The sequence below is a fragment of the Halichondria panicea genome, chromosome 11 (genome assembly GCF_963675165.1).
Source record: "Halichondria panicea chromosome 11, odHalPani1.1, whole genome shotgun sequence".
Lineage (NCBI taxonomy): Eukaryota > Metazoa > Porifera > Demospongiae > Suberitida > Halichondriidae > Halichondria > Halichondria panicea.
Window position 1 is genome coordinate 6489078 of NC_087387.1, and position 11260 is coordinate 6500337.

At 37.5% G+C, this 11260-nt stretch overlaps 2 protein-coding genes across 2 annotated transcripts in view; both read left to right on the plus strand.

Moving 5' to 3' along the window:
• LOC135344188 (alpha-parvin-like) overlaps positions 1-11190 on the plus strand; it is a 59593-nt gene extending 48403 nt beyond the window's left edge. The window contains exon 12 of the mRNA XM_064541358.1: positions 11171-11190. The gene's annotated coding sequence lies outside the window, so the exon portion shown is untranslated. The remainder of the gene's footprint in view (positions 1-11170) is intronic.
• LOC135344131 (scavenger receptor cysteine-rich domain superfamily protein-like) overlaps positions 1-11260 on the plus strand; it is a gene marked incomplete in the record, with an annotated part of 804697 nt that overhangs the window by 515523 nt on the left and 277914 nt on the right.

Consider the following 11260-nt stretch of genomic DNA (forward strand, 5'->3'; position numbering starts at 1 on the left):
TAAGTAGAAAGCTGGCCAGCCTAGTTTTAAGTAGACTCTCCATTGTCTGCAGTATAGACTTGATATAATAGCTAGCTACTTGCACATGTCTGCAGTAGACTCTAGCTAGCTACATGCACAATGACTGAATTAATTATGTCTGTACACTGAGCTAGATTTAGTATGAATTTAACATTATCATTTTAATTCAGCCAGTCACCTAACTCCTACTTATACTCCCCAATTTATTGTCCAGAGGTTATTTGGCTCTATATACTGAAACACCCCGAGCCACTTTTCTGACTTTCTGAGAGCCATGATTATAGAACGGGAACTGGAATAATTATGTTCAATCCTGGTCTATATACAAGCAATTAAGTATATCAGCCAATAAGTTATGTTGATATACTCAAGTTACTTTAATCAACTGGAACTTGCTGAGCAACTTTTTTGACTTTCCGAGAACAGTGGTTCGTTAACGAGAACCCTGAAAAATAATATATTCAGTGCTGGTCTATAGACATGCATACAGATATTAGCTAGTATAATTATGTTAATATATACTCTTCTGAGGTTATTTGAATCGACTGGAACTTGCTGAGCAACTTTTCTGACTTTCCGAGAGCAGTGGTTCGTTAACGGGAACACTGAAAAATAATATATTCAGTGCTGGTCTAGACATGCATGCAGATATCAGCCAATACGTTGATATATATACTCAAGTTTACAATTCTGGGGTTACTTTAAGCGACTGGAACTTGCTAAGAAACTTTTCTGACTTTCCGAGAGCAGTGGTTCGTTAACGGGAATCCAGAAAAATAACATATTCAGTGCTGGTCCAGACATGCATGCAGATATCAGCCAGTATGTTGATATATACTCAAGTTTACAATTCTGGGGTTACTTTAAGCGACTGGAACTTGCTAAGCAACTTTTCTGACTTTCCGAGAGCAGTGGTTCGTTAACGGGAATCCAGAAAAATAACATATTCAGTGCTGGTCTATAGACATGCATGCAGATATCAGCCAGTATGTTTAATACTCAAGTTTACAATTCTGAGGCTACTTTAATCGACTGGAACTTGCTAAGCAACTTTTTTGACTTTCCGAGAGCAGTGGTTCGTTAACGGGAATCCAGAAAAATAACATATTCAGTGCTGGTCTAGACATGCATGCAGATATCAGCCAGTATGTTGATATATACTCAAGTTTACAATTCTGAGGCTACTTTAATCGACTGGAACTTGCTAAGCAACTTTTCTGACTTTCCGAGAGCAGTGGTTCGTTAACGGGAATCCAGAAAAATAACATATTCAGTGCTGGTCTAGACATGCATGCAGATATCAGCCAGTATGTTGATATATACTCAAGTTTACAATTCTGAGGTTACTTTAAGCGACTGGAACTTGCTAAGCAACTTTTCTGACTTTCCGAGAGCAGTGGTTCGTTAACGGGAATCTAGAAAAATAAAATATTCAGTGCTGGTCTAGACATGCATGCAGATATCAGCCAGTATGGTGATATATACTCAAGTTTACAATTCTGAGGTTACTTTAATCGACTGGTACTTGCTAAGCAACTTTTCTGACTTTCCGAGAGCAGTGGTTCGTTAACGGGAATCCAGAAAAATAACATATTCAGTGCTGGTCTAGACATGCATGCAGATATCAGCCAGTATGTTGATATAATTATACTCAAGTTTACAATTCTGAGGTTACTTTAATCGACTGGAACTTGCTAAGCAACTTTTCTGACTTTCCGAGAGCAGTGGTTCGTTAACGGGAATCCAGAAAAATAACATATTCATGCAGTGCTGGTCTATAGATATGCATGCAGATATCAGCCAGTATATGTTGATATATACTCAAGTTTACAATTCTGAGGTTACTTTAATCGACTGGAACTTGCTAAGCAACTTTTCTGACTTTCCGAGAGCAGTGGTTCGTTAACGGGAATCCAGAAAAATAACATATTCAGTGCTGGTCTAGACATGCATGCAGATATCAGCCAGTATGTTGATACATACTCAAGTTTACAATTCTGAGGTTACTTTAATCGACTGGAACTTGCTAAGCAACTTTTCTGACTTTCCGAGAGCAGTGGTTCGTTAACGGGAATCCAGAAAAATAAAATATTCAGTGCTGGTCTATAGACATGCATGCAGATATCAGCCAGTATGTTGATATATACTCAAGTTTACAATTCTGAGGTTACTTTAATCGACTGGTACTTGCTAAGCAACTTTTCTGACTTTCCGAGAGCAGTGGTTCGTTAACGGGAATCCAGAAAAATAACATATTCAGTGCTGGTCTAGACATGCATGCAGATATCAGCCAGTATGTTGATATAATTATACTCAAGTTTACAATTCTGAGGTTACTTTAATCGACTGGAACTTGCTAAGCAACTTTTCTGACTTTCCGAGAGCAGTGGTTCGTTAACGGGAATCCAGAAAAATAACATATTCAGTGCTGGTCTATAGACATGCATGCAGATATCAGCCAGTGTATGGTGATATATACTCAAGTTTACAATTCTGAGGTTACTTTAATCGACTGGAACTTGCTAAGCAACTTTTCTGACTTTCCGAGAGCAGTGGTTCGTTAACGGGAATCCAGAAAAATAACATATTCAGTGCTGGTCTATAGACATGCATGCAGATATCAGCCAGTATGGTGATATATACTCAAGTTTACAATTCTGAGGTTACTTTAATCGACTGGAACTTGCTAAGCAACTTTTCTGACTTTCCGAGAGCAGTGGTTTGTTAACGTGAATCCAGAAAAATAACATATTCAGTGCTGGTCTATAGACATGCATGCAGATATCAGCCAGTATGTTGATATATACTCAAGTTTACAATTCTGAGGTTACTTTAATCGACTGGAACTTGCTAAGCAACTTTTCTGACTCTCCGAGAGCTGTGGTTCGTTAACGTGAATCCAGAAAAATAACATATTCAGTGCTTGTCTAGACATGCATGTAGATATCAGCCAGTATGGTGATATATACTCAAGTTTACAATTCTGAGGTTACTTTAATCGACTGAAACTTGCTAAGCAACTTTTCTGACTTTCCGAGAGCTGTGCTTCGTAAACGGAAACCCAGAAAATATATTTAGTGCTGGTCTTAGACAAGCAGGTAGCAGCCAATACGTTGATACACTCTTCTGAGGTTACTTTTAATCGACTGGGAACTTGCTGAGCAACTTTTCTGACTTTCCGAGAGCAGTGATTCGTAACGGAAACCCAGAAAATATATTCAGTGCTGGTCTTATAGACAAGCAGGTATCAGCCAATAATTATGTTGATAATACCTAGGTTTACAATTCTGAGGCTATGCTTTAATCGACTGCATGGAACTTCCTGGAGCAACTTTTCAGACTTTCCATGTGTAGTGATTCAACTGTAATTCATAAAAATCATTTCTCGGACAAGCAATGCAGGCAGTCAGTCCATCCATACCTTCAGTTATTGTTACTTTACTCAACTAGAACGACTCTTGACGTTCCATGGGCAGTAATTCAAATGGTAATTACAATTTCACTAGATGCAAGATTATTATTCATGGCTCAGTGCAAAGATAGCCTTTTGAGTAAGTTCGTGACAGAAGATTCAATCATGAGAAACTGTATTGAGTTCTGACTATAGAGATTGAATCAAAGTGTACGGACTATACATAGACTCTATACTATAATTAAAATTTTATTTTGCTGGGCTGATAGACTGGTGTGTACCTGGTTTGTTGCATGACCATGCATGCATCTATATATAGTGTGTTGTCAGCAGCTAATTACTATAGATTTTGCTTGAATAGATGTATAGTATACTGTGTATTGTCTTGATAATTATTTTGATATAATATATATAGTGTGTGTCATGGGTGTAGACTAAATTCTATACCAGGATCCATGCAACACAGTATATACACAAACAATCCTCATTATAGTCAAGTCCTGGCAGTGTATATATACGTAGTCTACACCAGTCCTATATATATGGACGAGCAGTGACAATGAAGTATATAGGCAGTGATGTGATGCTGCGATTGAAAGACAGTTATGAGAGAGAGTGAGGAAAACTCTCACTGGATAAATACATGCAGGCGTATATAGTTACAACATAAACTATATTGCAAGTAGATAATAATCGTTATAGTTAAGCTTGTAGATTGTACACCATCGTCTCTAGATATATAATTATATGTCCTATATATAGCTGTAATGCAGGTGATTCTGGTGCATCCAAGCACTTCCTGACACACAGTATAATTTATGTTGCTTATACAGAAGGCAAGCATGATTATATCTCTACCAAAGATTGGATAGCCCCAATAAAAAAGACTTACTACTGTCGTGGCCGTACCGTAACCATACCGTGACAATTAATCTGTCAGTATGTAAAATGAATAATTATGTCAATAATTTTTTTACACCATAATTATAATTAAATACACCAAGCCACAGGTGTTTCAACCATTGACGAAAAGTCTGTCAAAGAAAGAGATTCCATGAAGTGTTCTGGCATTAGCAAAGATGAGGTGCAAAAATAATTATATCAATATTTCTCGACTCAACCAGAAAATCAAAGGAAGATTTGAGAATAAACCATCCAATGCATTCAAGCAATCCTTTTATAGCATCAAGTTTATATAATGAGCATTATGCATGGACTATCCCTATCCCGTAGACATACAAAGCAAGATAATAATATATATATATACAACGTATACATACCAGACAGGCTTTAATATGGGGCTGTTAAATGTTAATTGTGTCATTGAAACTTAATTATCCAACTGATAGCCTCCCTCACACATATATAGGGCAATATTCTAGATTTATATATTTTAACAGATACACCAGAGAGGCCGGTATAGTGGATCAACCAATCCTTATTACCTTAAGGTGACATATTTTCACAGGTAGATTTGTTTGCGTTTTTACAGTTTTGTACATTTTGCGGTATAATTTTTTGCGAAATGTCGATCTGGATACATCAAACAAGAGGGCGGCCAATTATTTGCGAGTACTAATTTTTGCGATTTTACTCTCATTCGCAGAAATAGCAGAAATTAATACACGCGAAAATATGTCACCTTAAGGTATATAACTATATATACTCCAACCGCCACTTCTTGGTTTTATTCTCTCTCACAGCCAACTATATATAGTTATAAGCCGCCTATTTGATCCACAAGTAACTTTTTTTACAATTCAAGCTATATAACTTCAGCAGTAGCTACTTCCACCCAATCATCTCCCTAAGCCTCCCAATATGTTAAAACTGTCTGTTTATATAGAACTAAAAACAGACAACATCAGCTATTGTATATACAGACATGCAACGGCCACAACAGCGTCCTTAACTGGTTCACCAAGGAATAAGACATAACGTTAAAAACTTGCATGGATTAAGGAAATATACACTACTATCAAGCTATGCAAACTATAGAAGAACTGCAATTACAAAACCAATCCCTGCATGATCCTAAAATTGATTATGACACACATGCACCTATAGCTAGCACAAATTCTAGCAGCAACCCCAAAAAGCTGTTCTCTAAATCCACTATACCTATGCCCTTGTAACAGATGTATGGTGAACTGCATGCATAAGAACTTACCAGAACTATAGCTATAGCGTTAATAATCTGTCTATAATGTTATGTGTTTGTCCATTACAATTATGTGTTTTATACTCAGCGGCATCATATTAGTGATCCCTGTCTGTCGGTCTCAAGTAATTGACAAGCCCTTCTTTCTTTTTATATCATCACCTCTAAATTGAATAGTCAAAGAAGACAAGGGAATCTGTATACACGAACAAATTCTTCATTCCAAAGTCTAGTATAATTATATGCATGCATGATATGTATAATTATGTATGCCTATAATATATATCAGCAGAGAAAAACTATACCGATACCTCTATACAAAAATGTGCACAAAGTAACATGACTCGCGCATGTGATGAAGTATACTGTAAACTTACTAGTAATCTCCTAGAAAATGTTAACCGTGACGTTTTTAGGGGTGCATGTACAATGACATCTGATTCTAGCTATATATTCGTTCGCGTTCAACGTTCAGAGCTGCTCACTGCACACTGATAGAAGACTATCTTTTCACAAAAATCATAAATAGAGACAATAGTCGGGTTGATCCTCTTCACTTCCACTCTTTACTCACTGCTAACAAATTCTGTGCGTTGCGTAATGTGTGCGCAAGCTTGCGCAATTGACAGGATATCACGTTACTTTGTGCACAGTTTTGTGTATAGAGGTATTGGTAGTTCGACACTCTTCTCTTCATATATTATTTATGCTCTTGCCGTTACTATATTAATGCGAGATATATACTAACTAATACGAGCGGTTATGATAATTATTACATCGCACAATTAATTAGAGGCCTGCATGCAGGGAACAATTCCCATTGAAATCGTGGCATTTATACTAGACGAAACGGCATAAATAAATGTCACATAACGTTTTATATAGGAGCCTTAAAATTGGCCAAAATACATAATTTTATATGCTCGTATATTATTTCTAGCACAATACGTATACGGTATCTCACATAATACCATGGCATAGTTATAGCCATGGGTACATATATAACATGCACTCAGCCATTTCATATAATTATCAGTTCACCAATAGTGTGTAATGCCATTCACATGCACATAATTATAGTACAGGTAACAGAGCTTTTCCAGTTTGAAAGAGTATGCCCTATATAATTATTTAAATACACTAGCTGAGTTTTGAAAAAGTGAGACAAATTGTATGACACTATTTAGATGCTTAAAACTACTGGAATGTTTTAACTGCATGTTCCCATATAATATGCATAAATGACCTGATCATGATATCTTCAGCAGATTACATCAAGAACGAAGACATTAGCAAACTTCATTCTTCTATAAATAATTCTCATTGGACGCATGCATGCATGCAGGACACCATCAATGTGTACATGCAGATACAATCAACTGATTTCATACCTCACAGAATCTATTGGTTTCTAAATTAAACAGTCACATGCATGCATTGCAGTTATAGCTAATTATAATTATATAGAGAATGCACAGTGTTAATTATTACAGCATAAAACAATTTATACATGCAGTTACCTTGCCCTAGCTGGGATTGAGATGTCTCAGTATAATTATATAGCACTGCTTCGAATAATTTTCACTTTCAGCGTCATAGTGACACACACAACTCAGAACATCTTTCACACTCAAGCCGAACCAGAAATCCAAAATTAACAAAAATCGAAAATCAGCAAAAAAATCTGGAGACGCAACTGCTGATTGCTTTGTTGCTTTGTGCAAAATGAGATACCTCGAAAAGACATCAATGCGCAAGACATTATCCACTTGCAATTGTACCTAAATTATATGTCTACAGGATAGTCTATCATGCTCATTAGAACTTGATGCTAAGGATTGCTTGAATGCACTGGACGTAATTATTAAAGCATGGTTTTCTCAAATCTTCCTTTAATTTGATTTTCTGGTTGAGTCAAGAACTATTGATATAATTATTTTTGCACCTCTAATGCTCGAATTTCTTTTTAATTTCACTTTGATGGCATCCTTTTTCGTCTGTACGCAACACATGCGCTTTTCTTTCTGGTTGGTTAATGGGTTTCAATTTCACCCACTGACAGATTGTCACGGTATATGTGTATGGTATAGTAAGCCTTTATCATTGGGGCGCTCCGATCGTTGGTAGGGATATGCTTGCATGCCTTCCAATATGGGGACAATTATTTTAAGAAACTGGCCTGGCACGTTACCACAAAACTAAAACTATAAACGTAGCATAACCATTACGTAATTAACACACTGTACACATCGACAGTTTAATATGTTGTAACTGTAATTATGCCTGTATACCTCTGATTCAGCACATTCTAAGTATTCCTCACTCACTCTCATATCTTCTTCAATCTCTAGTATTGCAGCATCATCATGCACTGCCTACCTCATGATAATTATCGTCCTGCTTAATATCCATACCTACATCTATAATTATTGTATTTCGCTGTAGACTATAATATATACATAACTGGACTTGACTATATAATGAAGATCGTTTGTGTATCATTACTGTGTTGGATCCTGCATGGTATAGAATATACCTTATATTAAGGGGTGTTTCAACAAATGTTCAGGGTTTCCGTTTACGAATCACTGCTCTCGGAAAGTCAACAAGTTCTAGTCAATTAAAGTAACCTCAGAATTGTAAACTTGGGTATATAATTATTATAGGTATTAATTGATACATGCTTGTCTAAGAACAGCACTGAACATTTTCAGGGTCAAGTTCCGCACTGCATGCTCTCGGAAAGTCTGAAAAGTTGCTCAGCATGTTCCCAGTCAATTAAATTAACCCGAGAAGAGTGTATCAACGTATTGGTTGATACCTGCTGGTCTAAAACCAGCACTAAATATATTTTCTGGGTTTCCGTTTACGAAGCACTGCTCTCGGAAAGTCTGAAAAGTTGCTCAGCAATTTCTAGTCGATTAAAGTAACCTCAATCTTAATTGGGCATATCAACGTATTGGCTGATACCTGCTTGTCTAAGACCATGCAGCACTGACCATATTTTCAGGGTTTCCGTTTACGAATCACTGCTCTCGGAAAGTCTGAAAAGTTTCTCAGCTATAGTTCTTGCTCAGCAAGTTCCAATCGATTAAAGTAACCTCAGAATTTTAAACTTGAGTATAATTATATCAAATACTGGCTGATATCTGCATGCTGAATATATTATTTTTCAGGGTTCCCATTAACGAACCACAGCTCTCGAAAAGTGAAAAAAGTTGCTCAGCAAGTTCCAGTCGATTAAAGTAACCTCAGAATTGTAACTTGAGTATAATTATATAAAATACTGGCTGATACCTGCATGCATGTCTATAGACCAGCACTGAATATGTTATTTTTCAGGGCTCCCGTTAACGAACCACAGCTCTCGGAAAGTCAGAAAAGTTGCTCAGCAATTAAGTTCCCAGTCGATTAAAGTAACCTCAGAAGAGTCATATTGGCTGATATCAGCATGCATGCATGTCTAGACCAGCACTGAATATATTGTTTTTCAGGGTTCCTGTTAACGAACCACAGCTCTCGGAAAGTCAGAAAAGTTGCTCAGCAAGTTCCAGTCGATTAAAGTAACCTCAGAATTGTAAACTTGAGTATATATATCAATATACTGGCTGATATCTGCATGCATGTCTATAGACCAGCACTGAATATGTTATTTTTCAGGGCTCCCGTTAACGAACCACAGCTCTCGGAAAGTCAGAAAAGTTGCTCAGCAAGTTCCAGTCGATTAAAGTAACCTCAGAATTGTAAACTTGAGTATATATATCAACATACTGGCTGATATCTGCATGCATGTCTAGACCAGCACTGAATATATTGTTTTTCAGGGTTCCCGTTAACGAACCACAGCTCTCGGAAAGTCAGAAAAGTTGCTCAGCAAGTTCCAGTCGATTAAAGTAACCTCAGAATTGTAAACTTGAGTATATATATCAACATACTGGCTGATATCTGCATGCATGTCTATAGACCAGCACTGAATATGTTATTTTTCAGGGCTCCCGTTAACGAACCACAGCTCTCGGAAAGTCAGAAAAGTTGCTCAGCAAGTTCCAGTCGATTAAAGTAACCTCAACATTGTAAATTTGAGTACCACTGAATATATTCAGGGTTCCCGTTAACGAATCACTGCTCTCGGAAAGTCAGAAAAGTTTCTCAGCAAGTTCCAGTATACATAACTTATTGGCTGATACTTGTCTATAGACCAGGACTGAACATAATTATTCCAGTTCCCGTTCTCGAACCACTTTTCTGACTTTTCTGACTTTCTGAGAGCCATGATTCATGGCTCTCAGAAAGTCAGAAAAGTGGCTCGGCGTGTTCAGTAGAGCCAAATAACCTCAGGACAATAAATTGGGGAGTCAGTATAAGTAGGAGTTAGGTGACTGGCTGAATTAACACACCTTAAAATAATTATGATAATCATACTAAATCTAGCTCAGTGTACAGACATAATTACTGCAGACATGTGCAAGTAGCTAGCTCTATACTGCAGACAATGAAGAGTCTACTTACCTGACTCTTAAAACTAGGCTGGCCAGCTCTCTACTTACTAACATACTAGTAGAGTGATCAGGCAAGAGCATCTCATTACATCTGCGCAAAGTCAAGGGTTAACCTTGGAATGCATTGCCCTGCTACGCCCACTCATTTAACCTTCACTTCCGCTTTTTCCGATTTCTGGCTTTCTGGTCTTACATGCGCATGTGCATGCACACCAAAGCATAAGCTCGCTTGCAATGTTTACTTGTGCCACTAAAAATAGCACCTAAAGTAATGATGCAACAGGATAACGTTAATGACATTCATAGCTAAAGAATCTTGCTGGAGAACGAGATGATACGCCCACTTTCTGCATTTAGTTTTCTAGCTTCCATAGCTACCGTACCATTTCTTGTCATCCTAAAGCTGCACAGCTCAGTGATTATAACTAGATAAAACTACAAAATAGCTAGCACTACGGCTAGTTCAGTCTACTAAGCAAGGAATAGCTAGTCTGTAAGTATCAACACAGAAGATCAGTAGCTGGACCCAGGTGACACGCCCACTTTCTGTATGACCACCTCTCTGCACATAATAAATTTCTATGTAAGAGCATCAGCTGGAACCATTGCTTTCTGACTGTTTAGAAACTCCATGTCTCATGCACCACTAAAACTCTGCTCCCAATTTCAGCATGCCTCTAGCTAGAGTCTATGGTTTAGTTGTGTTGTTACTGCTGTAGTGTTAGTTGCTGTGCTAGTGTCAGCTCAGTATATTAAGGGTGCTGGAACACCTACGCCCACGTACGCCCACACACACGTTGCTAGGGAAAGCTAACTATGAAACTACCTGTAGGGCTAGGGGAGACATGGATCCTTCACAGGATTATGAAGCAACACTCTACTAGTGTGCACTCCAAAAATGGAGAGGAAAGGATGATGAGAACAGATTTTACACTTGATTTTCATTATCTAGCTAAAAGAAGTTCCGTCTAGGAAACCAGTAGAGCTATGGACTTGATCGTTTGTTTGCAGGTGCACTACACACAGCTCTTCAACATTACGAAGAGCTTTTGTTGTAAAATCCCTTTGTTATCTATTTATGAGAATTTTTTGTCATGACACACCCTCTAGAGAAAAATCTAGACCGTATATGGACAAAGTCAGCCCGTAACTTTGTTCACCTTACCT